This window comes from Etheostoma cragini, chromosome 22, assembly GCF_013103735.1.
Source record: "Etheostoma cragini isolate CJK2018 chromosome 22, CSU_Ecrag_1.0, whole genome shotgun sequence".
In the NCBI taxonomy this organism is placed as follows: Eukaryota; Metazoa; Chordata; class Actinopteri; order Perciformes; family Percidae; genus Etheostoma; species Etheostoma cragini.
The window spans coordinates 5643394-5664745 of NC_048428.1; the positions used below are offsets into that span (position 1 = coordinate 5643394).

Consider the following 21352-nt stretch of genomic DNA (forward strand, 5'->3'; position numbering starts at 1 on the left):
AGTGAAGCCCACTTGAAATAAGTCCTCTATATAGATCTGCCTATCTCTCTATCACACAGGGAACTACCAACTCCCTACAGCTCAGCTTTGTGTGTCAAAGCACTGGTGCAAATAAATCACGCTCCTAATTACTATGCAATTTATTTACAACAAAGTAAGTAATATTTGCATAATAATGACAAAGGGGCTGTCAGAAGAGTTGGCTCTACAGAGCGCGTTGAGAGGGACACCCATTGAATAAAAGAAGACACAGGTCGGAGACATTACATCAACCCAGTGGGACCACACGCTTTGATCAGCATCTGCTGACACCTGTTAAAACCACTGGCATACTCGGGGCCTCAGCCTCTAATATTGGCTCAAACAAAGTGGGCCTGGCACTTATGATTTTTTTGTGTACTGGCGCCATGACAACCCAGTGTTTTCCGAACCATTGTAAAGCTTAAGGCCTACATTCAACCTTCAACATCTACATACCAGTAGGCTATTCCTGTTAACTGTATATCGACTCTTCACCACTTTTCAGGATTTACATAGACGCTCTATTCATACATATTGCGTCATGACTGATTCAACACCACTAACTAGGTCATATTTTGCACTAACTATTGTAGTTTTTTTGTTTGGCTCTGGTTGTTCATTTCTTTAATGTTTAAATGTCTTACTTACAACTCACTTTGCACCGGCTTTGTAATTGCCTACTTAATCAGCACTTCATGTAGCCTTTTGTATTTTGCATTCCTGTATTTTATTGAACGTGAAACTGTATGTTCTCCTGCACGCTGATGTTTTTCTTGTGTTTTTCTTATGTTCTCAACAGCCTACCTGGTTAAATAAAGGTTAAGTAAAATACAATGAAAGGCAGAATTATGCCTCTGGCTACGTAGGCACTGTAGGTAGGTGGAGATACAGACCTATGCTGGGTTCTCCTTCTTCATAAACAACATGAAATCAAGGAGAGGGTTAACTTTTCCTGCTACAGATTTCCAACCAGAAAACACGGTACAGGGGAGACAGTGTTTCTCTCACTTTGCCTCTAATGTCGATACTCGCTCTGGGGACTAAGGATGGAAACTCGCTTTCGGCTATAATCCTGTATATTTACATCCTTCAAAATGTCCATGAATATACACTGTCCATTTATTTGAAATGAAATAAACTAAAGCTAATCATTGTGACTCTCTCGCTCTCTCTACCACCCACTCCCAAACTATGCTATTCACTTAAAGAGATCGAGACACACACCAACACACATGTGTAGACTCAGCAGAACCATGAATCAAACTTTAGGCGCAGCACCCAAGCTGTTTCGGGCACCACCTAAGCCAAAGTAATGACTTTTCCTAGATCCAATGATGCAGTTTATCCCCGGTGGACTTCCACTGGGGATCAGCAAGGTTTGTCTTTACGCTCTTTGAGTGTTATTTATTTATTATCTGCTCTAGCTATTTTGCCATTTTAGACAAAGATATGGTAATAATAATGGTCCGAAGTTGGTGGTTAATGGTTGCACTGTGTAACTTTCAAATCTATAAAGTTTAATAGTGGGTCCTAGACCCTCTTCGGGATAAGGGTGATACATCCTGAGAAGCCTTCTTTTGTAGGAGGTAAGTGTTTTTGTGCACCAATTAACTTTCCACGTGAAATCAGGCATAAAGACATTCAGTAACATATCCTTTCTACAGTAACCAAAATAATGTATATCATACCATAGCAATCTAAAGTAGATGGATGTTAAATGTTCTGTATAATGAATGCACAAAAAATGATATAAAGCATTCATAAACAGACATAGTGCCAAAACCTGCTGATACCCTATCCATTAGTAGGTAGAGGAAGAGAGACTTTAAGAGAAGACAAGAGTCTTCACTTAAAAAATCTAAATAATTTCATACTCTCTAAACCGCCTAAATGCAAAATTTATAAGGACCATCTACTTGAATTGCAATTTTTTCCCGAACTACAGCCCATCTCAACTGTCTGAAACATTGGGACTCCTTCACTTGCTTGTTTTTTTCTGTGTATGAATTTGATCTTTGCTATTTATTTGAGCTCTTGGACATTTTTCCCTTAATGGTACCTGCTCGACTCGGCTCGACTGGCCTCGATCCCGTCCTCCTTTTTTCATTGTGGATTAGTACAGCCTCATGCATGGAGTGAGCCGTGGGTGGTCGTCATAGTTTCCTGCTATGCCCCATTCCTACGGCTTGCCCCACGTCCTAACCATAGCAGGACCTAACTGCTATGGTTAGGACCTAGCAGGACCTAACACAACACACACACAGAACGATGAATGTGTGTTGTTTTTAGTTCTTGCTATGTGTCTATTGCCACAGTCAGAAGACAAATTTAGTTTCAAAAGAAGCTGGAGGCAGCAAAAAACCAAACAAAACCCCCCGCTGTTTGTCAATGACGCAATGTTGTCTGTCACTAATAGTGACGATTCTCTCCGACCAATCAGCAGTCTGCAGGTTTTCACGTCACCTTTTAGTATCGCCTCAGCTCGCTTGGAACCTCGACTGAGGTGATACTAAAAAAAAGTACCTGTTAGCGGGCACCGGGGACTTTTTTTCATATTTGAAAACCAAAAAAGGCACGTAGAGTCCAGTAGGTACTATGCAGTGGAAAAACACCAATAGATACAGAGACAGAAGCAGGGGGACACCCTGCCTCACCTCCTAGTGGGTCCCCTAGGCCTAAAAATGCTCAAAGAAATAATAAAAGAAACATTTATTTAAAAAAAAGAGATACTGCTTAAAGTTTCGAGGTAAGTTAACCACACTTTGACAAGTTTCTGCAGTGGAAGCTAGAAGCCCGGGTGGGGGGTGGTTGGCACCACATACTGTTTGTGATATGGAGGAAAGAGAGGCCATGTTTGGGATAATTAGGTTGGGGCTGCGAGCGGCTCGGGGCCTGACTCTCTTTAAGCCGGCAGGACTTTTCAGTTGATGACATGAGCAATTAAGCGGCAAAAAGAACTTGTCACTCCCTCCCCCCCCCCGCCCCATTTCTTTGGCTTTTTCAGCTCTCATGACATTTAGAGAACAAGGTAAATAATGAGCTTTTCAAACGTGTATTCTCACATTATCTCTGTGTCTGTTTCCCTCTGTCAGCCCAGGTTGAATCTTAACTTTAACTTTCCACTTAGTTTGTTGGCACACTGTTTATGTACATGTTTTTTTTACGTTTTGAGGGGATTCTAATCACCTTTTTTCACACATTTTACTCTTAATCTCCCGTTCTCCTCATTCTTCCTCTTTACTCAACATGTTACATTCTTGATCTTTTACTGCCTTCCACTTCTCTCTCAAATCTTCCATTTATAGATCTCCTATTTCTCAATCTACCGTTTAACCTCTTCCATCTCCTCTCTTACTTTTTTCACTTTAGATATTTATCTGTCTTTACCTTCCTGTCTATTTCTCACGCTCTCCCAGTCAATCACTCCCTTTTCAATTCAACTGAGGTTGACAAATTGCATTGGTATTAAAGGCAAAGAGCAATGGTGCCAGACCAGAATCTGAGGGCTGTACATTAAAAACAGTAAGATGAGAGTACATTCAAAGATGGCAGCTGTACATGCAAAGAAGGTAGCTTAAATCTTCAAAGCAGGAAGATGACAACTGGACATTCAAAGCAAGAAGCTGGAAACTGTACATTCAAAGCAGGAAGATGACAACTGGACATTTGAATCAGGACGCTGACAGGTAAAAATTTGAAGCAGGAAGATGAGCGCTGTACATTGGAAGTAGCCTCCATCTCGCCATCTTCCAGGTAAATGAGTGGATGTCGTGGGATGAGTTGTGCTAAGCCTTTTGGAAGCTGAAGGTGAAAGCCAGTCATCCTGAACTGTACAATTAAATCAGAGAGTGAATGGGCCGCCCCCCTGGAGGGAAGTAGATAAAAGAGCCCCGTTGGGGAAAAGACTACTTTTAGGTTTATGGAGGTTCTACTATAGCACAGAGAGCAGTGGTATAGAGAGATTCCTGCTGTGTGACCAGCAGAGGTGGGCAGAGTATCCAAAAATTGTACTCAAGAAAAAGTACTGTTACTTTAGAATAATGTGAATCAAGTAAAAGTAAAAAGTAGTCATCCACTTGAGTAAGAGAAAAAAATGCTTTTATGAAAAAACTACTCAAGTAGTGAGTAACTGTTGAGTAACGTCTGATTTATTTCTTGACACAAGCACTAATCAGACAGACAGAAATACAAAATAACCATTATCAGACAAATTAGAGTTCCTCCAATTGAAATATAAGTTACAATTAATTTTTTTATTACAAAATAGCTTAAGTGAAGAGACTTATTACATCAAATTTGCATGACACTACTAGTTTTTGAATGCTGAATGTCCGTTTGTTTTGTCCGGTTGTTTTTGGTAGCTGCTGTTTGGCACTTTTACTCAAAGGTAAACGTGCTTTAACTATGAGGCTGGGGGGGGGTCCTCCTCTTTTGTGTTGCCATGCCGACAGTTGATTCTGACATTTTTGTTTAGCTACGACTGTAAAGCTAACCCGTTCGCCACTGAGATCGAGTACGGTTAGGTGACGAGATTGCCCAATCGATTGGTGGACCTCTCTGTCAAAATAAAACATTAAAATGAGGCGTACGTGGGGGGGGGGGGGGGGGGGGGGGGGGGGGGGGGGGGTAACAAGCTCATTGTAGAATAATGTAGCGGAGGAAAACATTTTCTTCTTCACAGATCTCCTCAAGTAAAGGTAAAAGTATAGTGATTTAAAACTACTCCTAGAAGTACATTTTTTTCAAAAACTTAGTCAAGTAAATGTAACGTCCCAAGTCCACTTTTAATTGTGTTCTAGTAGAGACTGATTGCACTCCCTAAACATACAGTATACGTTATCTCAATTGTTTTAAATTGAGATAAAGACAATATCTGTTAATAGATTATGAAATACAACTTTTTTCAGAATTGTTTTTAAAACCTAAAATAAGTAATGGGTCAATTTGACCTGAGGGATATGAGATACATTGGACATCTCCAAAATCAAACACATTATCACAGCCCAACCTTGAAAAAGTAGTCCACGCACTCACATTCTCCCATCTAGATTACAGCAACTCTCTTTTAACCGGCATCAACCATAAATCACTCTCTCGCTTCCAGCTGGTCCTGAACTCAGCAGGCAAGCTTCTCAAATGTTTAACAGACGGTAGCCCATCACACTAATCAACGCATCACAGGCCTAAATCTAAACCATAGGTGATCGCAATTTCTTGATCAGGGCGCTGCGACTTTGGAAAGACCTGCCTGGGGAGATAAGGCTTACTGAACCTGTGACTTCTTTTAAATCACTCCTTAAAACACACTTTAATTAATTCCAACTCAATGTCTTTCTTATTGTCATTCTGTCCTTTAGAGCTGACCCATCTCTTCTTTTTTTACTATTAGAATGTTGTGTATTTCTAGTGTGTGTGTGTTGATTGGATGTGAATATGTGTATTCATTTGAATGTCCTTTACATCCACTGTCAGAGCACTTTCTAAACTATTGTTTGTTAGGGTGCTATTCAATAAAGTTGATATTATTATTGTTTCTGCCAACGGCTGCTGTTAACTTCCATCATGCTCTTTGCATGTTTCTTTTACATTAAAAACCAGAGACATTCAGCCCACTAAAGCAAATTAATACAATTTTGATATTTACGGACCAAAGGTCTTAATAAATCATAATTTGTTAGTTGTTGTTTAAATATATTTAAATGTGACAATTTTTAAGCCTAATGTCCTTAAATTATACATTGTCAATGTCAATGTAGCTACTCTCAGCAGTGGAAATCATTTGAAATATCGGACAATAAAAGATAGAAGTATATAAGTATAAACTTATTGGTGAAGGATCTAAAGACAACATGGCATTTAATCAGTTCAGGTGAGGACTTGCCACAGATGACATGGGGGCGGGGGTCAGATACATATTAGTATAAATGTTCGTTTATTTGGTTTCCATCTTCTTAGTCATGTTAAGTATTTCTTTTTTGTTATTGTCTCAATCACTCATCTTATTCCTCTAATGCCCTCATTTTTTCCCCCTGCACCACCTTCTCCCTCAGCTGACCCACCTTGGGGGGAAACTCTCTGTGGTTGGAGTCAAATCCATCCAATTCAAATGGCTGTGAAATTGAGTTGAAAATGAGTTTACGCGTTGAACGAGGTGAAGTAAAAATCGACGCAGCATTGAACAGTGTGGTCGATGGGAGTTAACGATAGGCTGCTCTTTTGGAACCCAGTACGTTGGACAGACCTGCTGACAAAGAAAGAGACAACCAAAGTAAAAATGGTCTATGAGTCATTTTAGAAAGGCCATGCAGTTTTGTGCTAATCACCCTCGACATTAAAATCTGCCCATTTTTCAATAGGAAAGTAGTTTCACATTTTACATTGTACAGATAGAAACTCTTCATGCGTTGATTGTGTGAAGTGACTGTGAAAGCCCTTTGAATAGAAATATCTGTATACTGCTGTGTTGTAAATCTATGAGGATCAGACCCACTGGGCCACATTTTCTTAAAATCTTATTTTCTTAATTTCGTCTCCTTGTGTCTAATCATTTACATAAATTGGTGATAAGGAAAAAACCTTGCAAAGTGACATTTTCATGCCACGGGACCTTTAAATACTCTAGTGTGTAGCCCTATCAGCTCTCCGTTTCCCCTTCTCAACAGCATTGCTTCTGTGTTTCGTTCATTCCCAGCATGCACTTCAGGGTTTCTATTACTCCATTAAGCCTTGTTGGAGAGATAAGGCTGTGAGAGAGCTCTCCCAAACAATCACACACACACACACACACACACACACACACACACACACATACACGTTACAAGCCTTCCCCACAGAGGCCTCGCTGTTGTCAGGAAGAGCATAGACATAGGACATGTTTGGCCTCCCTGGTGTGTGTGTTCATCCTGTGTGTCTCTTTCTGTCTCTCTCTAACCCCAAAATTGTTGCTGAACTTCTTTGTTGCTCCTCCTGTTACCAAGCTCTGAAGTTCGGTTTTTAAGGTGAACAGAAATCTATTTCAAAAAAGATAAATGTAAACTATAGTAATAAATACATTTTTGTATTGTCATGCCATGCAGTGTTCTATCAACCAGATGCGTGCAGGCTCGTGTGTCACGTTCTTGTATTTGACCGATGAGGAGTGTGAGCGCGAGCAACAGGATGCTGACAGCAGTTCACATAACAACCACCGGTGTCATTACCAACACAGGTTTTATACATTCAAAATCTGTGTTTTGCCCCAAAAAGGTTTGATATTGATACATACATAATATAAAAATATTAAATGCAACAGATATATTTAACATCTAAATCCATTTCTTATTCATGTAATTTACAGCTGATTAAAGAGACTCCTAAACTTAGACCAGGCCTGGTCACTTTAGCATATTATTGGGAAAAAGTCTTTGAGACATTTCAGCTAACACAAACAGTTAAATAAATACTTCAATAAAACAACACAATCACAGAGCATGACAAACAATTGTGTTGTGGGAGAAGTAGAATGCGTCTGGGAGAACAGCACACCATTTAACAGCATGACATCCCTTTGGGCAATTTGCTTGTGTTTTTTTGGGAGCGTGTATGTTTGCGTTGGGTCCCAACAGCGGTGCAAGGATGTGTATTTGTGTGCGTCTGTATGGATCCCCAGGGTGACTCACTAGCATAAGTGGCACTCGGTTGCTGAGGGGCCACTGACAAATGGACGGCAAGATATGCTCATAGTCGGGAGGAGTTGAGGCAATAGAGGGTGGTAATTGCCTGGGAGGGAGGAAGAGCTGTACATTAAAAAGCGCAAAAGCTTCGTCATTAAGGCTTCAAATGTGTACGGGTGGGAGTTTAAGAAAAGGAGGGGAAGGAAGAATAAACTGAAAAAAAAACACCAAAAGTTTCTCTGAATGAGTTTGAGTATCAGAGAAAAACAATTTCCTCCCTGGTCATGATGATAAAAACTCACATAGGAGTGTTATTAAGGAGAGGAACACTGGAGAGAGTGCTTAGCCATGGGGAAAAGAAGAGAGACTTGATACTAGTACTGTTGGCGAGGACCCAAACAAGTCAACATATATAGCAATTCACCAAATACCCAACTGATTCAGTTATAGGGTACCATTCAGGCCTCCGGTGAATAATGACTATTTCAGAAGAGACCAGGCCTTAAAGTGAGAGAAAAAGGGACAGAATGTGCCCGAGGTTGGCAGCTAAGATGTATAGCAGGGGATGTGAAGTTGGATTTAAAGTTGGTTTGAGGAATTATAGTGTCCCAATCAACACATTTCCTCATACTGTGACACTGTGATGTGTCCTTGTGTAAATCACATGCTCACATCCTACCACTCATACATCCTTGGAAATGTGGCAACAAGACAATGAGACCTCTCTACGGAGGAGAGCACAGCAGGCCAGGATGTGTTATAGTCCAGGGACATTAGTAGGGCCAGCAACATTTTTAAAGACTATATAGTTCACACTATATAGACTATATAGTCTTGTTTGTGAGTGAGGGGACAATGGAGCGCGAGATTGGTTGGAGAATCGGCCCCGCGGGTGCTGTATTACACTTTATCGCACCACCTCATCTATGGTGATGAAGGTCGGGTCATGACCGAGAGAACGAGATCCAGGGTACAAGCGGCTGAAATGGGTTTCCTCAGGAGGGGGGCCGGCGTCTCCCTAAGAGATAGGGTGAGAAGTTCAGTCATCCGAGAGGAGCTCGGAGTAGAGCCGCCGCTCCTTCGCGTTGAAAGGTGCCAGTTGAGGTGGTTCCGGCATCTGGTAAGGATGCCTCCTGGGCGCCTCCCTAGGGAGGTGTTCCAGGCACATCCAGTTTGGAGGAGGCCTCGGGGAAGACCCAGGACTAGGTGGAGGAACTATATCTCCAACCTGGCCTGGGAACGCCTCGGGATCCCCCGGTCGGAGCTGAATCTTGTTTTGAACTACTTTATAATCTGTTATTTTATTCATCTTTTTTTTATTTGTAAATCTTCATTGCATGGTGTTGTCTTTACCGTGACTGAATGGGCTGAAGAGATAGGTCCAGCTAGAGACATTTTTGAAAAGCGATGCCCAGAACACTGTCTTTAAAATGAAACATCCCACAGAAAAAAAGGATAAGGTCATTAGATTCCACCTGAAATGTCCAAAACCCACAGACTGGAAACACTAAGGAGGCAATGCGATAGCGCTCCATGACACTTCAGCTGTGCACTGATTAACTGATGGATGACTGAGGAGATGGAGCCGACTGATACAGATGAGACTTGTAATGGCTCTGTCAGAGAGCCCGGGAGGCCAGCCACCAAAGAAAATACAAGCTCCTGGTGGATGCAGTTATAATGATTACCGTCACGAACTGTACCTCCAAGCATTTTGGGAGAGTTTTCGTTATCTCGCCACCACATGCCTCAGGAGGCAGCACGGAGACAAGCCAACGCAGCATGATGACCTGCTGACCTGTGTCAACAGATAAACATACCCTCACACACACAATGAATGCACTTTTGGTTGCAAATTCAGCAACAACATCGACCTCAACTAGACTTTATTCACCTGGCCTGTGAAGACCTCCACATGGACCAGCCACGTTCCAAACTTACATGCATAAAGAGTAAAGTGAGGTGACAAAACGTTGCGGAGTATATCAGTTAAAGGTGAAACGTTTATGGAAGTATCATCCTAAGGTGTGATAAAAATCTAATTGTAAACTCCTTCTCTGTGTGGTATTTTACCTCGGAAAATATAAGCACATGATACAGCTCACTATACATGCTGCAGCTTTTTGTTTTAGTGCAAAGTATACGGGCAAAAAGTTTCCAAATAGAGTTTAGAGGTTGCACTCAGTCACTGATGGAAAGAGAAAAGTTTGGACAGAGACAAACAGTGATGTCTCAACATGGCTTTAACTTTTATGAGAGCTCCTGACCATAAGCAGAGTTTGACATTAGAACCAGGGGGGTAAAAAAAAATAAAAAAAAATAAAACTCATTGTAGCAGCTGAGACCTGTCCTACCACTTGGGGAACAAAGCATGCGCACATATGGACAAACATGCTAAATAAGCGTATATGTTTAATTTTAAAGCAGATTTTAAATTACTTAGTACCAACTTATGTAACTGTTCGCCCTTATGGAATCCAATCACGGTCAATTGTTGACAAAGTTTCATTTTGGTGACACTGTTTGAAATTGGGAAAAATTATAAGTTGGAAAAAAGATAATAAATTGAACTATATCACAGAATATTGCAATATGTTTAAAATCACAATAATATCGTATCGTGGCAGAAGTATCGTGATACATATCGTATCGGGAGGCATCTGGTGATTCCCACCCCTACCATTTAGTTGTTTTTCAATTCAATTCCATTTTATTTATAGTATCAAATCATAACAAGAGTTATCTCGAGACGCTTTACAGACAGAGTAGGTCTAGACGGCTCTATAACTTACAAGGACCCAACAGTTCAGTAGTTCCCTCCAGATCGGTTATTTAAAATATTTATAAAACATCTAATTGTGCCAGATGTAATTATTCCACTAATTTTTGAAACAATTCAATCAATTCAGCCAGTACTCCCCCTGCAAATTCCTCATATGCTCCTGAGGCTTTCCGAAGGTAACCCCATGGTCATGTCTGTATCTTCTAGACGGGGTCACTGTACCCATCCGAAGGGGAATGAATGGTTACGTGGAAGCAGTCCATTAACTCAAGAGAAACCCGTAGGACAGCTAGAGTGGCATTTCGATGGAGGTTGTTCACCTTGACCACTCCGTGCTTTGTAATCCCGAAGGAACCGCAATGCTGAATCCACAGAGTCAAATGTTATCTGCCTTGTCTGCTAAAATTGCCTGTCGTATATTCCCAGTGGCTGCTTGCTGCTTACCGCCACAGACTCACTACAGAGAGAGAGACGAGGTTGGGAGTCGAAACTCACTTTTTAATTACAGTGTGCCTTCACCGTTCTCCAGAGTTGCATTGGCAAGCAGAAACCAATCTGTCTCCTAAGTTAACTGGTGAGGGGGACGGCAGTACAATGTACTGTACAAATAATATAACAATGCACAGTCAATCAAACTAAAGCTCTAAAGGAAGAATCCACTGAAAATCTAACTTCTGAGCATATTGACCCCCTGTAAGGTTTATATGTGGTCAAGCATTGCAAAATCAGAAAGTCAAATTACTTCTCTTTTTTAAACACACCATATTGACTGGCATATTGAAATCTTATCCTGTGTGTATGTATTAACTGAACTGTAGAGGTTGGGGGTAATTCATTAAGTACATGAGGTCCACACACTTCTAATCCCACACGATTAAAGAACAAGGGAGAGAGAAAGAGATTTGACCAGGTTCTTTACGTAATGAGTTGACAATACGATAGCTTCCATGTTCCGTACAGACACCAACATACTGAAGTTACTGTTGATCCATGCTGTTAGCAACAATAAACCAGAGAGAAGTGTATTTCTCAGTAGCAGGTGCAGTACATCCAACACCTGAAGATGTGGGAGGCATATTCAAAAGAAGAATCTCCAGACACAACACAGGATTCCTCACAAGGCTGTTCACAGGCTTGTTTCTCCGAGCCCGCAAGGAAAAATAAATAAAAAAAGCTTCATTGTCTTCAAGCGGGTTGGAGCAGCCGCGGCCATGAAATACAGAACAGACCTGAGAGGCAAGGAGAGGGACGTTTGGCAGGAATATGAGATTGGAGTGCTGTGTGAGAGTTTGCATATACAGTGTGTATGCCTCACTGCATGAACAAGCACACAACTGTGCTTGTGTGAATTTTGATGTGTGTGTGTGTGTGTGAGTGTGTGTGTGTGTGTGTGTGTGTGTGAGTGAGAGAAAGAGAAAGAGACAAAAAAAAGAGCATTGATCCCACTCTAGGTGAGAGACTGAGTGGAAAGTAGAACAACTACCAGCTTTAATTAACTGGCAAGTCACCAAATATACACTACCATGGTTTGGTGTGTGCGTGTGTGTTTGTGTGTGTGTGTGTGTGTGTGTGTGGGTGGGTGTGGGTGTGGGTGTCATTAAATGAAGGGGAAAGCAAAGAAAAACCATGTGTTTTATAAGCAGTGGCTGGTCTAACGGCTCATCTTTAGGGAAGTAAAGATTAATAGATTAGTTTTGATAATCAATTATTCAGTTTGAGTAATTCTTCATGAAGAAATAAACTAGTTATTTGAATCCAGCTTTTTATTGTAAATTTATGTAAATATGTTGTAGTTTATTCACTCCTCTATGACAGTAAACTGAATATCTTTGAGTTGTGGGCTAAACAAGACATTTGTCATTTTCATTTATTAACTCTGGCTTTGAAAAAAAAAAAAAAAAAACGAATCAACATTTTTTATCAAGTTTTACCGGAAAAAAACATTTTAGGAAATGTCGCACAAGCTATTCAACTCTGTCTCAACATTTACTTGATATTTGAACTTTTGCCACACGTTTAGCACGTCTGTGGAAAACAGAAACGTTGATTTGAAGTTTGGTTGGCTCATGACTTCCAACTAGACATCACCTTGCCCTGAAGAAGAAAAGCAAAAACATCTGGTTTAGGTGTTACGGGCTTTAGAGAATGTAGGACCCAAGTGCAGAGATCGTAGGCAAAATAGAGCTTGAATATTTAATAAAGAAAATCCTTACAACAAAAAGCGTCCAGCAAAAAAAACAGCCGGAAAAGCAATCCAGGACTGAAAGACAAAACAGGAATCATTGGAACCAGGAAGATAGAGAGAAAACGGGAAGACCGACCACATAGATCCTCCAAACAGAAATAATGACCTGACACACAGACTAAATACAAAGGTGGGCTGGGAAACTAAGGCAGGAAGTAAAACTAAACAAGACTATCACAATAAAACAGGAAACAGAAAACATACAAGACAAGACCAAAAATAACACATCATAACACATGACCGAAAACAAGGCTAAGAAATTAAGACAGGAAAACAGACTACCAAAATAAGACAAGATGAAACACCCAAACCAGTCTTTACTACTACCTTTCAACTCCACTTCACATCTTACAGCCAATAACCACTGCAATAGCCATGGCTAGGGTTGGGCATCGAGAACCGACTCCTACTTGGAATCGTTCAAAAAAATTTCTAATCCAGTGGAATTGTTTCTTTATTGGAATCGTTTGGAGGATTTTGGTTTCAAATCCGATCATCGGATCCAAATTTAATATGTGTGAGTTTCGGTTTCGCAGCGGCCAGGCGCTTGTTGTGTTGCAGCCATGGAGCGCAGTAAGCTGCACTCTAGTGTGGCTTTATTTTACATTGAAAAATTACCCCCCCCCCCCCCCCCCCCCCCCCCCCCCCCCCCCCCCCCCCCCCCCCCCCCGATACGATATCATCACAATAGTTGTGCCGTGATAAAATAATTTTGCGATTTTAAAAATACTGCAATATTCTGCAATATATTGCAATTTAGAACCTTTTTTCCAACTTCTAATTTTCCACAATTTCTAATGATGTCCCCAAAAGAAAATTTTATCAACATCTGTTTCATCTGAAAAGAAACGTTGCTCTTTCTGTTCATGTCACTTCAATTTTTATTGCTGCAAAATGGGATTGTCAAGCAGAAAAACTGAAAACACACATATAATAAAAGATCCATATGTGGCGCCTGTGTTTCGATACACTACTGCCACTTAAAAACATCACAATACTGTGCTGTATCAATATTTCCCCCCACCCCTGTTGAAAAAGCTTTGGACAACTGCAACTCTCCATTAATTTATGTAATGAGAATTTATACTGTTTATTGATCCCCAGTTGGGAAATTACAATTTACACTCTGTGTGTTAGTAATCACCCCACACAGGTCTGAAATACACACACATGCTGCCAGTGCTGGACCAGCACCCTGAGCGGTGTGGGGGGGGGGGGGGGGGGGGGGGGGGGGGGGGTACAGTGCCTTGCTCAAGGGCACCTGGCAGTGCCCAGGAGGGGAAGTGGCATCTCTCCAGCTACCAATCCTCACTCCGTACTTTGGTCCATAAGTGGACTTGAACCGACAACCCTCCGGTTCCCAACAGAAATCCCTATGGACTGAGCTACTGCCACCCCCAAATCAAAATTAAAACCTTCCTCTTCTTTGTGAAATAAGAATGTGACCCGTTTCAACTCCACCCCTCAAAGACTTGGACTCGAGAATCGATAAAGAACTGGAATAAAAATGAAGAATCAGAATTGGACTAATTGGTTAAAATCCAAACAATGCCCAACCCTACACATGGCTCAGTCAGAGGACTGAACAAAGCCAGCCTCACTTTGTCTTGAGTTGTTACGTCACCCACAAAAAATCTAAGAGAAGCAGCTTTTAATGCAGGTTGTCTCTTCACATGCATGTACTCAGAATCATCAATACACACTATAGAGAAACACACAGTGGCAAGAGTGGCTTAATCCCTCTTTTAAAGCAAAGGTCTGCTTCTTCTCCCTAACACAGCCCAGCTCAGAAGAAGGGAGTGATCCCTTTGAAAAGCTGAAGAGGAAGATTCCATCTGCCAATTCCCCCGCTCTCTCTTTCTTTTACTTAGTCTCTCTTCCTCCCCCTTTACAGGCACTTGCACACATTTACAAAAGACAACCAACAGCGAGGAAATGCTCATCCTCACATGCACACAAAGTAGTCAGACCAAAAAGAGACATAAAGCCAATTTGCCAAATCAGGACTTAGAGAAGAAAGAGAGTTGGAGAGATAAATAAGATGGTGCTAAGGCAAAATTTTACAGCAGTCAATAATGAGGTTTAATGTCTTTGATCTAACGGGGAATCAATACCTCGCGGCCCAACTTATAAAGCGGATCAGGACATCTGCTTCGGAGAAAGCAGAATTATATTATCCTCTATTGTTTTCCTCACACCCAGCTTATGTTTAAGACATTTGTGATTTAATAAGCAGTGCTGCTTCTTAATGACAAAAACAGCTCCTCAAGCCCTTTCATTACTATTCATGATAATATAAAATGCAAGAAACAAGCCTTTCAAAATGTATGGTAATATACTGATTATAGCCTTAAACTGCTGATGTAGACTTCTTGATCGCCTTCCACTCAAAAAAAGTTCTTTTGTTTGTGTCCCCTAAAATGACTGATCTTGACTACACTGAGTTGGATCTGTGCAAAGTTTGTCACTAGAGAGGTTTTTACACACCTGTCGGTGCACTTCCTTACTGATATTCAAAAGTCAAGGCAAGCTAGATTTGGTATGTCACAGATTCAAAGCCAATCACTGTCTAATGGGCGGGGTGGTGGGGGGGGGAAGGCAAGGCCAGATCTTGAATTTGTCAGTGAGAGAAAGGAGAAGATTTGTTTTGCGTTTTAACCCTTGTATTGTCCTCCCTGGTCAAATCTGAAAATTAACAATTCTTTTGAAGCTTTTGACACTTTTTTACATTTCTTTTCAACATTTTTTTCATTTTTGTACCACTCCCATCAGTATATTTTACACATCACTAACACCAATATATCAATACTAGCTTTACACTATTTTCTTTTTCAAATTCATGGATAATAAACCGCATTTATAAAATGATATCATTTTTTGTGTCTTTTGTCAAAGTTTTTGGGGGGAAATAAAAAAAACTAAATTCACTAAAGTATTGAACTGATCCTTCGTTTAACTTGCACGGAGCGTTAAATGGAACCATCCATGTAATATTTGGATGGGTTTGGATGAAAGAATCGCAAATTTCTGATGTAGAAACTTTTTAAAACAAAACAAATTTGACCCCAGGACAACAGGAGGGTTAAGTAGGAAAACCACGTACAAAATAAGAATTATTATTTAATCAGTATTTTTAATACAGTACTTGTAAATGTGTCTGGAGGGAGACTTTAAATAGAGACATAAATTACTGACCATAACATGAAGGGGAAAAAGCCATGGGTGAGAACATCAAGTCTTTTCAGTTTTCCCCATATGTGGATGGGATGGCCTGTTGTAACGACGTTTGAGCACGTACCTGAAGCCAGAATACTTGAAGCCAGGTTCCTCTATGAGCATGAATAGTGTATTTTGACTGTTTTATATAGCGCTTTTCTAGTCTTAGCAACTACTCAAGGCACTCATCAGATAAAATCTCACACATTTATACTCCGAGCATCTCACCGACAGCATCGGGGGCAACATGGGGTTCAGTGTCTTGCCTAGGGACGCTTTCTCATGGGATCAAACCACCAACCTTCTTATTTGCAGGCAACCTCTCTACCACTGATCCACAGCTGCCCAAAATCCAGATACATTGAAGATGACGTGTAAATTCCAATTGCTTCAGTGATTTCTTTTGGCCCTATTTGTAACTAAAGGCTGGTTAAGCACTGTAGGGAGGAGAACTTCCAGTTATTGGTACGTCTGGGTGTTGGCGTCGGATATGTGTTAGCATGTTAGCTGTATTTCCACTCACATACCCAACAACTGCTGAACAACACTGCCACAGTCCTCATCTTATCCACCACTCTCTTGCCTGTACCACTGTTACTCACAGGGACACCCAAGTTTTCCCGTGGGTCACCACCACTCGCCAGAGGCTTAGCTACTCACCCTTAGTGCTGCTAGCTCTGACTCACTGGGCCGTCACGGTCACTTCAGAGCTAAGGCGGGGCTACAGATTACGTGTCCCTAAAGAAACACGTGTCTAACAGTAGTTACATTACATTAGTTAAGTTTCATACCGTGAATTCTCCGTGTAAATTTATGTACCGAGCTGTGACGGCCGTTCTGTTTCTGTTCAGTACGAATACATGTACCCATGCACCCCTAGCAGGTGCTCATATCTAAAGGGTCTCCCACTCGACGGAGCGGCCGCAGGTTTGACTCCGACCTGCGACCCTTTGCTGCATGTCACGCCCCCTCTGTCTCCTCTTTCATGTTTTCAGCTGTCCTGTGAAAATAAAGGCCTAAAATGCCCCCCAAAAAATGAATCTTGATTGCTTTTCAGATGTCATCCACCATTAAAGTTGCAAGAGCAGTAGACCATTTATTACTGCAAAATTATAATAAATGTGTTATAATTGCATGTGCACATGAAAAGTGCTTACAAATAGTTGCAAACAAATCAAAATGAAGGCTAGAGAGAGAAGTTTAAACCCAGATTACTCTCTCACCTCTGCACAGCTGGCCAATTTGTGTTAAAGTCAGTTTGAATGGCGAACTTCCCATTTCAGACCCTATCAGACACAGCCCCTGCAATCCAGCATCCACAAGGTGGATGGATAGTCGTACAAAGTGGATAACTTTAAAAACAGTAAATGCATTAACAGCTTTGTTTTGGAATGTGGACTTTACTAGGGACAAAGTTGCAGGTCTCCGCAGAGTTGCTAGACACTTCCTGCCAGCAACCACCAGCACCTCCTGTCCTCTTCATTTGCTGAGAGAGAAGGGCTGGGGGGGGAATCACAGTTACCAAGGACACAATCATCACCCTTCAGGAGGGAGGGAGGGCAGAAATGGAGGAAGAGAGAGACAATCTAGCAGGAGAGGAAGTTGAAAGGGAGAAAATACGAGTGAGAGAAAGGTTTACGATGGAAGGGATGGAAAAAGAGGAGAGTGTAAGTAAGAGCCAATATGTGAAGGCAAGCTTTTACCCAATGGGGAGTGACGGCTATCAAAATGTGTGAGTGTTCAGGCGAGCATCTGTGAATGGCATATAACGTGCCATTAACAAGATTTGTTCAACTCCACAAGAAAGCCACATACTTTATTACACACACATTGTATTCCCATACAGATGGGTGTCCATTCCTCTACTGTTATTCTATTTTAAAGTAGCATCCCCCTGGTTGCAGAAAACATTAGAATTACTTAAAGAGCTTGAGTGTGTTTGATGCTCGCCACACCTTGGAGGTTTCACACTGCATATGTTGTTGAAAAACAGATAAAAAAATTTGACTTTATGAGTTTCTTAGGTCTCCCTGGAGTGTTTGGACACACTGTCTTTTGTCTTCTGAAACTCTTGTTTCAGAGAATTCATTAGTACTAGATAAAGTAAGGAAGGTGAATGTTGTTTCAGATACAATACTTCTCCATCCACCTATAGAGTACTGGATTTCTACTCAGAGCATTGATTTCTCAACCACTTTTAAAATGCTCAGTCTCAGTCTGGGTTCCCTGTAAAATGCTTTGCTTTCAATGTTGTTTTGAGGGTGATTTTGGTTCTCAGCCTCAGATTGGTGTCTGTCCCATGCAAATATCAGTAAAAGCAGTTTTACTTTAGACATTGTTGTAATGAAACAGCACACCGCTAATTGCGGTGACCGTGTGGAGGTATTTTCCCACCTTCAGAAGACCGACATAAGCTAAATGGGTTCAAAGCAAACACCAGATTCTGATTTCGAATGTTTGAAACATACTTAAAAAGTGGCTTCTCTGGGGACACTTTAGAACACAGTTTTTGGCAGTTTGTAATGTTGAGAGGCAAGGGGGGCGGCTGGGGAGTGCCAAGCTCTACACACACAACTCGGGGATGTGCCCGGTGGATTTCTCTGAGCCTGGACATTGGCAGCCAGCGTCTGCTGGCCAGAGCCACCCACAGTCCCATTACTGGGACACAATGTCTGTGTGTTTGTGTACATGTGGACGCACATGGCCATTTTTGTGCTGCGTAATGGATCCAGGGGATTATAGAGTTGCTACTGTACTTTGGGTTCATCTTGCCCCTCTGTTCACAACATCACCGGAGGAAAATAAATGACAACGCAGATTTCGTGCTACTTAAATGACCGAGCTGCGCACAGGTGCTCAAAAAAGCAGCAGGTAATGTTAGCATACCGTAAGCTTGTAGTTGGCCTAAACCTGGTTAAAATATTTAAAGCTAAACAGTCTATACTATGGCTGTAATTCACCCAAACACAGGGAGGTGCAACAGTCTACAGCTAAAGACACAGAGTGGACTAGTAGACACCATGGCCCCTGCCGGAGTCGAAGATGTTGGAGAATCAACACCAACAGGACATCATGGTGCATTCAAGTGCACCTTGTAAAGTCATGGTGCAACTCGGCTACTTTTGTAAAGTATGCTTCTGCCATCTATTGGTTCATCTTTTTGACTCGTGAAATGTATTAAATTTTAAATACATTGAACATATAGCCTGAGCAAAAAAACAAGCCACTCTTAAGCATTGGTTCAGGCATTGTTGTAGCACTGGTATCGCGAAAAACCCAAACAATACCCAACCCTACCTGCCACCAAGATTTGCTAACTGCTGCAAAAACACATCTGCTTCAAGGAGATGGAAACAGAAACCTTCATTTTGCCAACCACAGCCCCTTGTGCACAGTAGCAGCCATTTCAAATGATCAAAGTGCAGTGAATTTCCTTCAGACAGCACTGTTCTGATTTGCTATGCAACGCCTGGAGGCCTTCAGAGAAATAGGTAAGAACCCAGTCCAGCTGTCACTGCAAGATGGTGAACTGTGACACATTCTGCATGACCATCTGCCTGTCTTTGATATGCATTTGAATTCCCTTCTATTACATCACAACACTTGCTTGTGCAAGTACCTTCAAGTTTTCATTTTTGCCAAAAGGGTTTTTATTCATTAGTTACTTAAACACCCACTGCCTAAACACATTCTTTCTTCCCAGCTTTTGTTTTGCTTTGTAAAGTTGACTAAACTGAAGGGACAACACCTACCAAGGGCAGGACGGATGGTTAAGTACTTTACAAATACCAGGGTCAACCAACTGAGAAGCAGATTAGAATTGTTTTGTTTTTTTCGACTGCGGATAAAATAAATTGTGACTCTTATGTCTGTGGTCACTGGTCACCACTCTGTAGTTTCATTCAATGTGCCGTCCACAGCATTATCTGATAGGCAATTAGCCTATCAACACTAATCAAGACAACTGTGTCTCTGAAGACAAAGGCAGACTGGAGTTGTTCCTGTATGTCGAGTGTAAGCCAGCAGACATTACTGAAGTTGACATAAACATCACAAACCTATGCAAAAACACTCAGTGTTTCCACTGGTTACATTTTGCGTCACAGCAAAAAAATAAAATAAAAGAAGCTACATAAGTACGAGAACTACAAGGAAAGGAACCGGTAGTGAGATAGCTCCTGGACGGGGGTGAGAGATGTGACTCATGACCAGATCATCACAGTTTATAAAAATAGAGCACGGTGAGGATCCAGACATTTCTTACAGTAGACATATAGGCTACATAACGTAGACCTGCTCAGTCATTCAACCAGCCGTCACTCTGTTCGTCTTCACTTGTGCTTACCTCTGTAGATATTGCTAACATACAGCTAATGTCTGGGCAGAGCGTGCATCAATCTACATACAAAATAAATAATGCTAAATCAGCGAAAGTTAGGATTGAGTGCACAATCCCGGGCTGTCCAAGTTGAGTCAGGGTACCATTAAGAAACCATTTCATTGTTTCTTCCAATGCTGCACAATGTAATAAAACACCCAGCAGTCTATGTGAGCACGGATCTGATCCTTCAGTTTCTTTGTGAAGAGCATTGTATAGAACCATCCGTGTTATTTTTGGGTAATCTGCTTGGAAGAAACCCAAAATTCTGATGTAGAAACTTTGAGAACGGGTCAAATTTGACCCGAGGACAAGAGAAGGCTTAACATATTTGCTGTTTGGGAGTTCTTGGGGAACTAATGAAAGACATTTCCTAGCTGTATGAGGATGGCCAGTAAATTGTATATCTGATGTTACTGGTAGAGATGAAGCTTGATGCTCTGAGGCGGCCAAAAATGGCAACAGCAGAACACCACAAACCTCTCAGTATATCACAAGCCGCAGACCCACATTCAGAAGGTACAACATACAGGAATTCTGGCAGAAAGTAAGATGAAAATATCTAAGAATAAGATGTCTCTAACCGTGCTCTGCCTCTAGTGTTGACTGATTGTTTTTGTAATTTAAAATAATAATCTAATAATCTAATAGTAGTAAGCACTCTAATGAATTTGAACTGAAATCAGCAAGTCCCTGGCCAGCAGCCGGTGCACATTTTTCTCCAGGTGCCAGCCCTCACATTGACCGCAGTCAGCTGAACTGAGCCAGCTGTTTACCTTCAACGTTCAGGACTCTCCTCTCTCCCTCCCACAGTCCCAGAGCACTTTTATTGTGTGCCAACCTGCCAATTGCCAAGCTGCAAAGCTTTTCCGCCGGAGGCCCACCATCACCGCCTGCCCTTGGGTCATGGAGAGATACAGAGATACAAGCCCTTGACGGGTGTCCTGTTAGTGGAGTGAATTCATGAGGACAGCTTGGAGGCTCAGTGGAGCTCTGGTCCATTAACAAAGTCCCATGACAGGGGTTGCAAATATATATATATATATATATATATATAT

The 21352-nt window shown here is 41.4% G+C and overlaps 1 protein-coding gene across 1 annotated transcript in view; it reads right to left on the bottom strand.

Moving 5' to 3' along the window:
• Positions 1-21352, bottom strand: part of kcnh2b (potassium voltage-gated channel, subfamily H (eag-related), member 2b) — a 299990-nt gene that overhangs the window by 188517 nt on the left and 90121 nt on the right. The window lies entirely within an intron of this gene.